Source organism: Apodemus sylvaticus, chromosome 15 (assembly GCF_947179515.1).
Source record: "Apodemus sylvaticus chromosome 15, mApoSyl1.1, whole genome shotgun sequence".
NCBI lineage: Eukaryota > Metazoa > Chordata > Mammalia > Rodentia > Muridae > Apodemus > Apodemus sylvaticus.
Genome location: NC_067486.1, coordinates 36,557,765 through 36,574,628, shown reverse-complemented (window position 1 = coordinate 36,574,628; position 16,864 = coordinate 36,557,765).

The window sequence follows — 16,864 nt, the reverse complement described above, 5'->3', positions numbered from 1 at the left end:
TGTGCCCACTGGGCAATAGCAGAGATGGCTAAGGAAAGAGTCTGACTATCCACAGAATGAGTCATCTTATCTACTTAATTATTGAACTCCACCTCAGCAGAAGCCACTTTTTGGTGAGCATTTACATGAGACACAAATATCTTCACATCCTTTGCCCATTTGGAGAACTCTATCCACATACTTCTTCCCCAGATATCTTTCTCACCAATTTACCAGTTGTGATCTTTCCATGTCCCTGACCATACAGCCAGTCCATTGGCTATAGCCCATGAGTCAGTGAACAATCGTACAACTGGCCATTTCTTCTTCCAAACAAACTGTAATACCATGTGTACTGCCCGAAGTTCTGCCCACTGTGAAGATTTTCCTTCACCTGTATCCTTCAGGGTTGTCCCAGAAAGGGGTGTAATGCTGCAGCTGTCCACTTCTGGGTGGTGCCTACATAACGTGCAGAGCCATCAGTAAACCAGGTCCGAGTCTTCTCCAGTCGGCCAGTCATAGGGAACACCCTATCTGCTTGGCAGCAGATGGCATTGTAACAGGAGTAGAAACCATAGGCATCTGAGCAACTTCTTTATGTAACTTGCTTGTGCCTTCAGGACCTGCTATGGCCCAATCATGTACATACCACTTCCGTTTGATAATAGGCAGCTGATGTGCAAGTCCTACTTTATGGCTTGGAGGGTCGGATAACACCTAACTCATGATAGTCAGTTCAGGTCGCATAGTAACTTGGTGTCCTATTGTCAAACGTTCAGTTTCCACTAAGGCCCAGTAGCAGGCCAAGAGCTGTTTTTCAAAGGGAGAGTAGTTGTCTGCAGATGATGGTAGAGCTTTGCTCCAAAATCCCAAAGGTCTTTTCTGTGATTCACCTACAGGGGCCTGCCAGAGCCCAAACAGCATCTCTATCTGCCACCTCAAGTACCATTGGGCCTGCTGGATCATATGGTCCAAGTGGTAGTTCAGCCTGCACATCAGCCTGGAACTGTTGAAGAGCCTTCTCCTGTTCTGGGCGCCACACAAAGCTAGCAGCTTTCTGAGTCACTCAGTAAATAGGCCTTAATAACACACCTAAGTGAGGAAGAATGTGCTGTCTCCAGAATCCAAATACACCCACTAAGCATTGTGCTTCTTTCATGGTGGTGGGAGGGGCCAGGTGCAATAACTTGTCTTTTACCTTAGAAGGGATATCTCTGCATGCCCCACACCACTGTACTCCTAAGAATTTCACTGAGGTAGATGGTTGGATTTATTTCTCATCCTCGGATATGCATATGTGTTACCAATGAATCCAAAGAGGCTGCTACTTCCTGCTCACTTGGTCCAATCAGCATAATGTCGTCAATATAGTGCACCAATGTGATATTTTGTGGAAGAGACAAATGATCAAGATCCTTTCTAACTAAGTTATGACATAGGGCAGTAGAGTTAATATATCCTTGAGGCAAAACTGTAAAGGTATACTGCTGGCCTTGCCAACTGAAAGCAAATTGCTTCTGGTGGTCCTTATGGACAGGTACTGAGAAGAAGGCATTTGTCAGGTCAATAGCTGCATACCAGCTTCCAGGAGTTGTGTTAATTTGCTCAAGTAACGAAACTGCATCTGGTACAGCAGCTGCAATTGGAGTTACTACCTGAGTGAATTTCAACAATATTAAGAAATAGTGCACATGTTTGGTTATAAGAGGATGCTTCTGTACCCTGGCCAGGAAAGCAGGTAAGCTAACTGCAGATCCTTACTTCTCCCCTTACTTCTAACGCCTAAGTCTCATCCCTACTCAGTAGCAGATTATCTGCTGCACCGCCCTCTTCCTCTCTGCTCCCACCTCCAATTGACCATTGAAATCTTTTTCTTGAAACTTCTATCTCCCCACTCACCCATTATTCTTGCCCCAACACAAGCAGGCACATACCTTGAAACCAATGCCCACTACAGCCAGTGAAGCAAGTGGGTAGGATAACTCCAGATCTTCACCTCTACCTTCTCTCTTCCAAATCTAATCCCCTAGTCTCATTTTCAATTCTATAGCAGATCACCGGCTTTGGCCTCCATACTTTGCCCCCATCTCCAGTGGATCACACAGATAGTCTTCAACCTTCCTCTGCACACATCAGTTCCAGCCAGCATTCTCTGAGAATCTCCCTGCCAAGCCTGCCAGAGAAACAAGTAGACATTGAAACAGGTAAGTGAGATTCAGATATTTACTATCCCTCCTCTACTCTTAATCCAGTCCCATATTTCATCCATTGTTCTGTAGCTGACTGACTACCTGTTATGGCCTCACTATATTCTTTGTACCCATTCCCAAAGAACTAAGCAGATCATGGTGGAACACCATGTTTTTCCTCTTCCCTCCTCCTGTATATCTTGTCAGCCCCCTTCTCCAAAGCCATCTGTAAGCTCCCAATAACTAGAAATACACATAGGGAAATGTCAGTGGCCACATCTTCTGGGATTCCGGAACTCCCTACCAAGCAAAACAAAACCACTAAATACTCACAAGAACCAAAGAGGACAACAGAAACCAAAGAACACAAGACAGCCACCCAACAATGACAAGACCAAAGATCAGCACCTAGAATTATAAACTTCCCAAATGCAGACACCTAAATGTCAGCACAAAAACACAATCGATAACAGCAAAGACAACATGTATCCCCTAGAGCCCAACAATTCTCCTATTGTAGACCCTGAGAATTGCAATGTAGATGAAAACCAAGATAAGGACCTACAAATATGACACAGGTCCTCAAAGAGGAAAACAATTAATTAATCCTTTAAAGAAATCTGTGAAAACTCTGACCAGCAGAGAAAGGAAAAGAATAAAGCAGTTTGTGACCTGACAATGGAACACAAACCAAGAAGAAGTAAAACACACACTGAGAAACACCTGGGAAAGAAAAATTTGGAAACTTGAATAGGAACCTAATAAGCAAGCCTCACGAACAGGTTATGAGAGATTTAAGAGAGAATCTCTGTCATTGAAGAAACAATAGAAGAAGAAAATTATACTTTGTTCAAAAAAACCTATTAAATCTAAAAACATCCATATACACAACATGCAGAAAATCTGGGATACTATGGAAAGAGCAAACCTAAGAATAATAGGAATAGAAGAAGAAGAAACCCAGGTCAAAGGCACAGGAAAAAAATGAAAAAATTACTAAAAGAAAAATTTCCCAACCTAAAGAAGGAGATGCCTATCAAGGCAGATGAGTCACAGATAAACCCAAATAGACTGGACTAGAAGACAAATTCTTCTTGATACATATTAATCAAAACAATAACTGTACAGCTGACAGATAGTTACTGCAAAGTAGCAGGATACAAAATCAACTCAAAAAGATAGTAGCCTTTCTATATACAAATGAAAGCAATCAGGAAAGTGACGCCTTTCAAAATAGACACTATAAATATAAAATTTGTGGAGGTAACTCTAACCAAGCAATAGCAAGAGCTGTATGACAAACAAAAATTTAGGCATTGAAGTAGAAATCAGAAGATGAGAAGACCTCCCATAGTCATGAATTAGTAAGATTAATTTAGGGTTAATAAATATGGCCATCCAGCCTAAAGAAGTCTATAGATTCAATGCAATCCCTATCAAAAGTCTAACTCAATTCTCTGCAAATCTTGAAAAGATTAAAGGCTAATTTTCAATTTCATATGCCAGCACACACTAAAAAAAACAAAACAAAACAAAACAGGATAACTAAAACTATCCTGAATAATAAACAACTGCTGAAGATATGATCATCACAAACTAAGATTGCACTACAGAGCTATAGTAATAAAACCAACATGGTGTTGGCACAAAACAGACATGTCAATCAATGGAATCAAATTCAAGACCAAATCATAAGTCCATATAGTTATTGACAACTGATTTTCTATAAAAAGGCCTATAATTACACTCTGTTAAAAAAAAAAAACAAACAAAACATAGCATCATCAACAAGAGATGCAGGTCAAACTGGAGGGTTACATGTAAAAGAATGAAAAAAAGATTGATACTTATCACCCTGCACAAAAATGAACTTCAAATAGATCAAAAATCTTAACATTAAACTGATACACTGAACATAATAAAAGAGAATGTGGGTAATAGCCTTGAACTCACTGGTAAGGAAAAGGACTTGCAGAACAGAAGACAGTTAGCACAAGCACTAAGATCAACAATTAATAAATGGAAAACCGTGAAACTGGTAAGCTTCTGCACAGCAAAGAACACCATCATTCTGCCAAACTGTCAGCCTTCAGAATGGAAAAAGACCTTTTACCAACTACACATCTGATAGAGATCTAATATCAAAAATATATAAAGAATTAAAAAATGTATATTAAGGGGGGAAAATAAATATAACACGGTACAAATCTAAATAGAGAACTCTCAATAAAGGGAAATTAAAATGGCTAAGAAACAGAAAGATGTCCAACATCCTTTGCCATCAGGGAAATGAAAACCAAAACTAATTGGAAATTTCATCTTACACATTTCAGAATGGCTAAGGTCAATAACATAGGTCACAATTCATAATGGCAAGATTGAAGTAAATGAAACACTCATTTATTGACTGTGAGAGTCCAAACTTGTACAGAAATGACCAAAATTAGTGTGGTGATTACTCAGGGAGATGGAAATTGATCTAACTTAAGATCCAGCTATACCACTCTCGCATATATACCTAAAGAATGCTTCATCCTACCATAGAGGCACTTGCTCAACCATGTTCATTGCTGCTTTATTCATAATAGACAGAAATAGGAAACAACTGTTCCTCAACAGATGAATGAAGAGGAAAATGTGGTACATTTACACAATTGTATGTTACTCATATAAAATAAATGAAATTTGCAGGTAAATGGATGGAACCAAAAAATATCATCTTGAATAAGGTAATACACACACACACACACACACACACACACACACACACACACACACAAGCAAACAAATATTTATTCATTCATTTATATGTGCAGTTAAGCCAATGATAATCAAGATATAAACCCATATAACTATAGAGGTTGGATATATTGCAAGGAACTGTGGTGTTGGGGTGGGGCAGATAATTTCCTTAGAAAAGAAACAGAGAAGAGATAGCATGGACGGATTTGATGACTAGAATTGGGGGACCAAGTGGGGAGGAGAAGGAAAGAGGATGACAAGGGAGGAAACATGGGGATAGACAGTGAAAATGAAGGGTTAGTTGAGGGTTAGTATGGAAGTCTAATGCAGTAGATTTTACAGTATATAAAATATCCATGTATATATATGAAGGCAATCTAAGTGAAATTGCCAAATAATGGGGGAGACATGATCCCAACTGGACATGTTACCAATGAAGTTTCAAATGCCAGAATTGGATTACAATGAAGTTAATGTCTAAAGGGGCCCCATGGGAATCCCCACACAACACAAACTATTGCTGAGATTAAAGATTGCTCTCCATAAACTGACAACAGGGTCCCATTGTTAAAGACAATATATTGTTAAAGACAGTACTCATGGAACAGGGAGAAGTCAAGCAGGTACCGACAAAAAGCTGTTACCTCCATGGTAAAGTGTTCATGGTACCATGGTACCATAGTTACTCTGCATGCTAACAAAGGAGAAACATCAAAACCAATCCAGTTATAAATCGTTTGATCTACAATAAGATCCTACATGCAAGATATGCTAGGAGATAGTGGCACAAAGCCTGTGGGAGTGACCAAATAATATCTGATTTGACAAGGCCCATTCCACAAGACTGAACTCATACCTACTACTGACATGATAACTAAAATCCTGAGACTAAAAAGCACTTATATATGGAATAAAATTATTCCTAATGACATTTTACTCTACTCATAGAAGTGCCTTTGTCAGCCATCGACAGAGAAGCTACAAATACAGAGGCCCACAGTCAGACATCATGCATGAAGTGAGAGCCCCCAGAACTCTCTACCATATCGCAGACATCTCCATCAAATTTGTCTACTCAGAGCCCAGGGAACCTTGCAGAAGAGGAGGCAGAAAAAATGTAAGGACCACAGGAGATGGAGGACACCAAACAAACAAGGTCTTCAAAATCAACGGGATTGGCACACATATGAACTCACAGAGACTTAAGCAACATGCAGAGGACCTGCATAGGTCTGAACCAGACAGAGTCCTAGAATTGAAAGAAGTGGACACATGCTCCCATACGTAACCCAGAAACTATCTTCAATGGATATCCTCTTGCATGTCAAGACATTTAAAAAAATCTCACCATTTTATTTTAATTTATTTATATATATTTTCTTTCCCTTTTTACTATTGAGGTATTTGGGTATGTATAATGTCCCCCAGTTTTTATGGGCTTGAGCGTGCAAACAATTGGGCCTTTGTGTCTCTGATTCTTGTGCCTTTCCCTTTCTCTTTGTTCTGTCCTGTTCTCATGTGTGAGTTTTTGTTTTGCTTTATTTTATGTAATTATTATCCCCTAGAAGCCTATTTATCTCTAATAAATAATAAATAAACAGATCTGGGTGGGGGAGAACTTGGGAAGAATAGAGGGAGAGAAAAGTATAATCAGGATATATTATATGAGAACATATATATTTTCAATAAAAGGAAAAAATTGGTTATTTGTGGTGATTGGTCATGAGGTCAACTTGACTGGATTGAGCGATTCCTAGAATTAGTGAGGTACCATAATGGGTGTGTCTTTACAGACTTCTCCAAAAAATAAAAAATTATTTATGTGACAATAACTGGGGGAAAGGTCTGCTTTGAGTGTGGTAGCACAATCCCACAGGAGCACAGATGGAAGAGAAGAAATCTAACTCACTCTCAAGCGACCATCTGCTTGGATATTTCAGCTAATGTTCTATCTTCCCCACTGTTGGGTATTTCAGCTAGTGTCATCCCCATTGGTCCTGGGAGCCTCTTGCATCCCTGGTGTCTGGTACTTCCTAGTGGTTCCTGTTCCCCACCCCCACCCTACTACTACTTAATTCTATTCATTCTCCTGGCCCTCTGAACTTCTTTCCTATCTCTTCCCATACCTGGTTATGCCCCCTTTTTCCACTACCCCACCCCTCATCCCAACCAGGTCCCTCCCTCCCTCTGCCTCCCTTGATATTTTGTTCCCCCTTCTAAGTGGGACTGAAGCACCCACACTTTGGCATTCCATCTTGTTAAACTTCATAAGTTTTTATGTCTATTCTGAGCTTTTGAGTTAATATCCACTTATCAGTATGTTCATACCATATATGTCCTTTTGGGGTCTGGGTTACTTCACTCAGGATATTTTCTAGTTCCATCTGTTTGCCTACAAATTTTGTGAAGTCATTGTTTTTAATAGCTGAGTAGTACTTCATTGTGTAAATGTACCGCATTTACTGTATCCATTCTTCTGTTGAGGGACATCTGGGTTGTTTCCAGATTCTGACTATTATAAATAAGGCTGCTATGAACATAGTGGAGCATGTGTTCTTGATATACGTTGGAGCATCTTTTGGGAATATGACCAGAAGTAGACCAGGGACTTTTCTAGACCGTCAGTATCAGAGTAGAATTTCTGAGGGTTCTGGGTTCTTGGGCTGATAAATCGCTGTGTTCTTTGCCTCTCCCTTGTGCAGATGAAGTTTTCAGACTAGGCAGCCTCCTAACATGTAAATGTGTGTGTGTGTGTGTGTGTGTGTGTGAGTGTGTGTGTATCTGTGTGTATTGGTTCTGTTCTTATACAGAACTATGATTAGTATAATTCCATAAAAGAACTTCAGTGATGACTACAAACTAAAAGTTCATGACAAAAATAACTAAAAATTGCATTTGGTTTTTAAGCCCCTATAAATAAAATTTTAGTATTGAATAACAATTAATGTCCTGACTGTAAACTCCATATGTCCTTTGAAATTTTCTCTAACAAAAGATAGTGTCTAGTCTATGTCCTATGAACAAATACTTTTTAAGTATCACAATACAAAGACTACAGTAGAAGTGACATAGCTTAACATCTAAAGGATTTTGTCACATGGTCAGAAACAGTGTCAACCACTAACTACAAGTGCAGTGAATTATGACTCTAAAAGTCTGATCCAATAAAGATATTCCTGGAGTGGTGGTATTGACTAATAGAACGAATCATCCCAGCTCTCAGAGTTGTATGTGAGGCAAAGGCTTGAATTCAGTTGAGAATGTGATTCAGACAGCGGGAGTTTGGAGTGCTGGTACCAAAAGTTTCTCATAGACTACTAGGACAGGAAATAGTGAGACTCGGGCAGGACTGAATACTAGAGCTGCAGTTGGGAACTGACAACCATAGTTGTCATAGGAAACAAAGGCCATCTCCTTATTCATGAATTCCAGTTCGAAGACTAAGAATGCTGACTCTTATTCTTTTTAGTTTTCACTGTATCTCTCTAGAAAATATTTTTCTATATATTTTAGTTTCTGATACCTCTCTCGTTATTATCACAAATCTTTATTTTGAGATTTTTTTTGAAAAATAAAAAGAGAACAAGAACAACAAAATAAGATGCTTATATTCAAAGTAACTGGGCATACTGTATTTGGGATAGAGTGTCCTGAATTCAACCAACTCTTCTACTTGTGTTTATCATTTTTTCACCCAATTTATTTACTATCTTTGTCTTTAGGTTTCTCACCCAGGAATGAGAGATGAGACCACTGTTGTAAATTCTAAACAACATGTTTTATGTACAGTATTTAACAAAAGTCGTGTCTATCTGTAAAATATTCTTTTCAAAAGATGGAGTACATCCCATGTTACAAATGTGCATTTAGTATGAGTGTGACTTTTCTCTAACAAAAGGCAGTAAGTATCTAGTCTATGTCCTATGAACAAATATTTTTAGGTATCACAATACAAAGACTACAGTAGAAGTTACATAGCTTAACATCTAAAGGATGGATCACAATAGATGGTAGTACTCTTTCTGCCTCTTAGTGCTCCTCAAACTTTCAACTTTTGACATAAGTCAGCATGGTGTGAACCTGCTGAGAACCAAGAAAGGCTGTGTACTTTCAGATGGCATCTCTGAAATCTTATCTTCAATATGTTACTATCAAAAAGTTAGATCATTGCGATATATAGACCTAGGCTATAAAGTCAAAAACCTTTTGTAAAGGGAGGTTCTCACAATGTTATCCCAGATGGCCTGGAATTTATAGAGTCACAAAACTCTGTTTCTCAGTGTCCTGTTGTGAGCCACCACACCTGCCTGACTAAAGTCAGGATCTTAGTGAATGGTATTATCCCTGACTGATATCTTTGCCCATTTCCACATTGTAAAGACATAGCAATGGATGGATTCTACAAGGCACCAAACAAGACAATAAGTCTCCTGGTCCTTAATGTCAGAATTTCCAGTTTCCATAACTGAGAATAATACAATTTGGCTGTTTATAAATTGTCTAGTCTAAAGCATTTTCATATCAAGAACAACAGTCTAAAATACTGTTCTAGTTAAGCTCTCAGATGAAAACTTGCATCGACTTCCTGAAAGAATTCTCATTTTTCAAGCTTTTTTGAGACCCTAGATGCCACAAAGCCAAAGCAAGCCTTGTCTACTATGTCCTTTCAAAATCCAGACAGGAACACAGACATAACTGATTGTTTTATACCACAAAGTATTGGGGTATACATTACACAGCATTATCAACTCACTTAGTAATCAGCAGAATTGGTTACAGAAATAAACTCCTGGTAGAGAATGCCAAGTCACTGTATAGTTAGCCTCAGCATTCAAAGGAGGTTGCTTCCAGGCTCCCTGTGAATGCTGAACTGCACAAGTCCTCAGGTAGTTTCCATTAAATGGTCTAGTATTGTACCCATGTGCTTTAAATGATCATCAGACTGCTCATAAGAAAAGATAAATATGGATTGAGCACAGGGACCCCAGTGGAGGAGTTAGGGGAATGGCTAAAGGAGCTGAAGTGGCCTTATCTAGCATCAGTGGGAAGGAAGGCCATTGGTCCTGTGAAGGCTTGATGCTCCAGTGTACAGGAATACTAGGATGCTGAGGTGGGAGTGGGTGGGTGGCTAGGGGAGCATACTCACAGAAGCAGGATAAGGGGGAACAGGATAGGGAGTTTGCAGAGGGGAAACAAAGGGGAAACATTTGAAATGTAAATAAATAAAATATCCAATTTTTAAAACAGAAGAAAAAGAAAAGTTAAATGGTATATAAACAGTTGCTATATTATTGTTCAGGATATAGTGACCCAAATTGGGGAAATATATTAAGGGAGGAATGCAAGTATTTCTGAATTTTCAATAAGAATTTAACATCTAAAAAATATGGAGCTCTACTTGATAACTGGCGATTATATGGTCACTGTCATCAGTTTCTTCACCAACATCACCACCATCACACTCAGTATCACTAATATTTCATCTATTTCCTGTACAGTCTATAAGTGGAAATACAAGGTCGAGAAGTGCACGACTGGATTTATTTAAAGTTTCTTTAAACTCAACTTTCTACAGCAGATCTCCCATTAAATGAAGAGTGTCTATACTGTTTACAACATGTTCTTCCCACTGAAGGCCTGAGTCAGGAGAAACTTCCAGAAGTGTTTGACAAGCTGTTTGTGTTTGAAGGCTTTATTTTAATTATGCTGAACAATCAAGAGAATTGAAATAGAGCACTGTAAAGACAAGCATTTTTTTTGCACGTTCTCAAACACAATGCAGGTTTAATGTGTCCAACTTTTTATACCAGCCATAGGAAGAAAACAAAATGACCTAAACAAGTGCTTTCAATGGCAAATGGATGCTTTCTGATGGTAATTGGCAGTCAGACAATTGCTCTTGTTTATTTGTAGTGAATTTATAGAATTGCTTTTAAAAGTGAGATTTTCATTATTTAGCTGAGAGTGGTATTGTTTTATGGGTACGAAGAAGTGCCAGATGCTGGTAATGTGGTGGGCTGCTGGCTGGTTCTCAGCACTGAGCTCTTTGTGGTTACATTTTATTCTCCCACCTCCTCGTTTCAATTGCCTGTCATTTCCACCTTTTAACTGAAACTGACGAACGAAAGGGCACCTTTTAAGCAAATAGAATAAGGTTATGTCTCTGAAAGAAAGACACCACTGTCAAGAAAGGCAGGGAAAAAAGATTAAAAATGGAAACTACAGACATCTGTACAAAATTTCACAAGCCAGATAAAGTCTCAATGCGGAGAGGATGGGGTGCACATGAACTTCCATCCCGATTCAAGAAGCTATCTCCAGTTGACAACCACACTTGCAAAAGAAAAATTAGTTTCTCCAATGAAGTCTCACTAACTATACAAAGCCCAGTTAAGGTAGGCCTCATACCCAGCAGGAAATGGCCAACAACATAAGACCAACCCATTGCTCTCTCTCTGTCTCTCTTTCTGTGTGTGTGTGTGTGTGTGTGTGTGTATGTGTGTAAATTACACATGTACATAATTTATTTTTTGGTCTCATATTACTTTGAACATGCTTTATCTTATTATGCTTTTGTCATATATTAAGGCTTCAGATACTGCATTTTTATGGGTTTGTGTGTGTGTGTGTGTGTGTGTGTGTGTGTGTGTGTGTGTGTGTGTGTTTCTGTGTTTTTCAATGGGTTTTGGTTGTTATTCTGGCTTGCTTGGGTTTTTTATTTACCTGTTTGTATTCTCAAGAGAGAGAAAATAACATCTGAAGTTGGTTGAGTGTGAGGTAGAGAAGTTCTGAGAGGAAATGAGGAATATAAAACCAGTGTCAGAATATGCTGTATGAATTTTCAATTAAAAATAATACCAGCTAATGAAGGCAAGAGGAGGAAGAGGATGAGGATGGGGAGTGGGGAAGTTGTTTAGCACTGAAGAGTATAAGAAAAAAAGAACTTTAACGTTGAAACCCTCTTCATCTGTGTACTGAGCCTTAAATTCATCACTGTTTGATGGAGCCTGCTCATTAAACCAACTCAATTCTGGCTTCCTTATTAAAAAGAACATGAACAGTTTAAACTTTGCTGCTGATAATGGCAGATCCTATGTTTGAGGGCCCTGGAAAAGGAGAGAAAAATATTGCAGTAAAACTACATTGCAAGTAGCCCTCCTTGGAGTATCCTGCTAATGTACCCTCTACGTTTCACTTTCTAATCAAAAAGAAATAACTCTGGACATGATCCTTCTCCCCTCTCCTCCCCTCTCCCCTCTCCCCTCTACTCCCCTCTCCCCTCTCCCCTCTACTCCCCTCTCCCCTCTCCCCTCTACTCCCCTCTCCCCTCTCCCCTCTCCTCCCCTCTCCCCTCTCCTCCCCTCTCCTCTCTCCTCCCCTCTCCCCTCTCCCCTCTCCCCTCTTCCCTTTTCCCCTCTCTTCTCTCCCCTCTCCCCTTTTTCTTCTTCCCCTCTTCTCTTTTCCCTCTCCCCTCTTCCTTCTTCCCCTCTCCCCTCTTCCTTCTTCCCCTCTCCCCTCTCCCCTCTCCCCTCTTACCTCTCCCCTCTTCCCCTCATCCCCTCTTCCCCTCACCCCACCCCCTCTCCCTCTGTCCCCTAGCCACTCTTCCCCTCTCCCCTATTGTCTCTCTCATCCTTCTCCCACTTTCCCTCCCTTTCTTCCAAAAAAATCTCAATATATCCTCCCAACATTTCTACCCAAAGGAATTCCCTAGCTCTCTTTTCTTCCATGTTTGTCAAAGAATCATCTGCCTTATCATAATAACAAGTTAGCAGTCTTTCTTCTTATGAATTTCACACAAAGAAAAGCACAAGAAACAGGCGAATCAGGTGCTTTCCTTAGTGCCCCTGCCACAGAGAAGAGCATCTGGCTATTTGTAAGATGATTCTAAGACAGGCAAATGAAGGCAAGAAAATGGTCTTTCCCTATGTTGACTTCTCAATGCCCAGAACTCACACCTTGCTGAAAGGCTTTGTGATCAGGATGCAGAGACAGGCAGGTTTGCTGTTCTAATGAGGTAGCTGTAAGTGGCAGCTGTGCATGCATCAGTCCCTTCTCACATAATCTGAGGATATGAAGACAACCACAGCCAGATCATTACTTACAACCTAGCCAAGCTACTCCAACTGCATAAGACAATAGGAATACCTCAAAAAAAATGGACAAGAAAGATACAAAATAAAAGATGAAAAATAATTGAAAATAGATAATAGATTAGACAAATTAGTACAGAGAAGCCATGTGCAGTAGTACATACCTGCAATCCTAGAACATGAGAAATGAAGGCATTAGTATTTGAAATTCAAGTATAGCCTTGGCTAAGTACTAAGTCTGATGTCAGCCTAAACCCTCTAAGGCCCCCACAACCAAAGAGAAAAGAAAGGATCACACTAGCCAATATTATTTTTGCATTTATTTTGATACATATGATTTTTGTGTTTAAGAAAGGCAATCAAATTTGGACATTCAAATTCATTTAAAATGAATTTAAACACATTTTTCTTTATCAAAAATTTCACATACACCCAGAAAACTTTACTAGGAAGCCTAACAATATAGTTCTCTATAATCCTCATTCTCTACTTTCTCAGTTTGCAGGAAAGTATGTGCCCATTAATTTTGAACTGTTTATTTCAGACTAACAATGAGCTGACACACTGTATGCGCTGAAAACGTTGACATGGTAAGAGCCTCATTCAATATTTGTTTTTATTATTATCTCCATACTGTCTTACTAAATAGACTACTTATGAATATGGTAATGAATAATTTGGACTCATCGTTTGCTTTTGTTAAACAAAGCATCAGAATCCACCTCGGGGGAATCTCTGATTTGAGTCTTGGCTTAAAAAATATATCTGCCAGTGAATACGAGTTAGACTTCAAGTTACCTCCAAGCCCCTGAACTGAAATCTCATCAACAGTTTGGTCGTTTCCTTGAGAGATGGAGAGGCCACCTTCTGAGAAAACAATCGTAAATGCTTGAGCAAATAATTGCTGCTGGATAATGCCGAATCATGCTCCCTGATCTCAGGAATTATGCCTTGGAGATAACATCTGAACTGATGCATGAGCCCAAATCTGTAAATGCGAACATGAAGCAAAATGTGTGTCATTGACTTCCTAGGAAAAATAAATGAAGTAAACATAAAGCTAATTTCAGCCCAAGTCCAGCTTCCTGCTTCTTTCCTGGGAGCCATTTGGGATGACCATGACAAGGACACAGGGACATAGGTCCCTAGAGCAAGACCACAGGAAACATATACTCAACCCTGCTTCAAACCAGAGGCTCAGTCTTCCCTACTTGTTCAAGTTTCCCTGTGTTACTGACACGAGTTATTTGGGAAAGGAAATGTTTGTTTTATATTTTCTTTTCCTTGTCCACCATTTCAGGAAGTCAAAATGGCTTCCTTAAGACAAATGCATGACTGGCAGATAAGTTTTTAAGCAGGAAATGGAGCAAAAATTCAAAGTAAAAATCCATAGAATACTGCTTGTTGCCTTTCTTCTGTGGCCTAGGCCCACCTGCCTAGGTATGCTACCTCCTACAGTGGACTGCACCCTCCCATGCCAATCATCACTCAAGACAGTTCTTCATAAATATGGCCAATCTTGTTCCTCAAATGATTCTAGACTTCTTCACATTGATAACTGGAAACTAAGCAGGACACTATATTTCCCTTTCAATCCCTCCTTTCCAAAGAGAAAGTATATACTTATTTTCATTAATTTTGGGACCACCAGGAAGGGTACTACAAATTGTACTTCAATCCAGCATCGATTAGTCATTTGCTTCTTCCTAGGCCAACTGTATAAACTAAGTGTGTTTACTATGAATCTTAGTCTGTTTAGTCTGCTACTTGTATAACCTGGGAATCTGACCAACAACATAAATGTATTTCTCACAAATTTGTGAGCTCCAAAGTCCAAAGTTAAGCATCAGTTCCTATCCCTTGGTGAGAGCTCTCTGCCTCAGAGACAACACGCTCTTGTGGTATCTTCAGTCCTTGAGAAGGCCCAGGCAGTTTCTGGAGACTTCTTTTTAAATGGCACTAATCTCATCCAGGAGAGCTCTGCCCTTTAGTCTGGCCACGGCCAAAGCCCTTGCTAATCAATCTCATCATTGTGTGTAACAAGGTTTCAACATACAGATTTAAAAGTGGGCACAAACATTAGACCACAGAACTTTATAAATTACAAAGTTGTCTTCTGGGAAACAGGCAGATGTATTTACATCTTTGGAGTCTTTCTCTACTACTTATGGCTTTTTTATTCTATGAAAAAAAAATACTACCCTACATTCATTGTGGTCCATACATGCAGAGGAAAGAGGTGACTTCCTATAGTGATTAGACATGGTCTGTCCAAATCTGAGCTCAACTGTGGTACAAACATATGCATGTAAAAAGAAAAAAAATGTATAACTGGGTTTTCTATTTTTGCAATTTCTAACCCTTTCTCTATAATTGTATGGCTTTATACACTAAATTACAAATGAGACCCAATTCCCAGAGATAAAAAGCATAACAGACCTAACCTTGCAAAAGGCAAACAACAATATTAATAATTCTACATGTTATAAACAACCCATGGAAACACTATGAGAAGATATTTTTGAATTTCTTACAATAAATTTCAAAAATGAACTACTGCTTTACCCTGAATTCATTTCCTTTGGGAGTGAATTTCTATCTCTTACCCTGCAAGAAGGATACCTACTCTTATTCTCTTGAATTTATACCCACTAGCAATCATTGGTCTGAAGAATGTAGGCAAAAACAAACAAACAACAACAAGAAGTGGGACACCCATACCACTGGAGGAAACCTGCTACCCTACCAGAGGCCAGGCCAGAGCGCTGAACCCCAATTCCTGCCTTCAGGTCCCTACACTGCTTGAGTTCCTCTCCTGACTCCCTCTAATAGTGAACAATGATGTGGAAGTATAAGCTCAATAAATCCTATCACCCTCCCCTCCACAAAAGACAGAAAAACAGCAGCAACAACAACAACAAAGAAACAGTAGGTTACCTTAAACTTGGGCCTCAAGACATCTAGTTTCTCTTCTTTTTTGCTTTTGTGATTTGTTTTTTGTTTTTTGAACCCTGCCCAGACAGAATGCAGCAAAGCCCTACCTTGTTCACTAGAATTTGAGACTCCACATGATAGAGAAATGTACCATAGCACCTGAAGTAATCCTAGAAGAGACAGTGAGAAGTTACCCTGGCAGGTGACCATGTACACAGGAGTTATTGCACTAAAGACCAGAAGAGTTTCCCAGCTGAGCTGGTACAAGTGGTTGATCTACAAGTTCATGAAACTGTCTTACAACTGCTGAAGTCATTGCTGCCTGGGGTAGCTTTGTATGAGGCAAAAGCTAGTAGATTCATGGATGGTCTCTTCAAAATGTTGACCTAGATCTGAATTTTGTGACCTAAGGAAATATGTTGTCACAGCATACTGTATAAGTCTCCCCCTCTCCCCCAACCTGTGTGGTGTGTGTGTGTGTGTGTGTGTGTGTGTGTGTGTGTGTGTGTGTGCATATTTCTTTACACAAGCACACACATACACAAGCAATATGGTAATAGACTTGGAAAAGGAATGTTACGGGTTTCTGATTTTCAAGGTGAACAATGTGCCAGCACCCATGAGAAATGACTGCTTGTCTTCCAAGAACACATGAAGTGTGTCTCCATTGCCTCTCAGTACAGCTTGTATTAGTCTAATGAGTAACACCATGCACAGTCAGGAAGAGAAGCTGCTAGTGATGGTCAAATGTCTTCAGCTTCTAATTGGTCAGAGCTGCTCTCACAGGAAACTGATGGCTGTGGCCAGGTCGGCTGCCTCTTTTTGTATTGTATGACTTGATGCCCACCAGCATGAAAGTCACCCTCACAGACGCTGAGCAAAGGCTTTCAACCCGAGATAGAGAGAGACACAGATGTTGTCATTGGC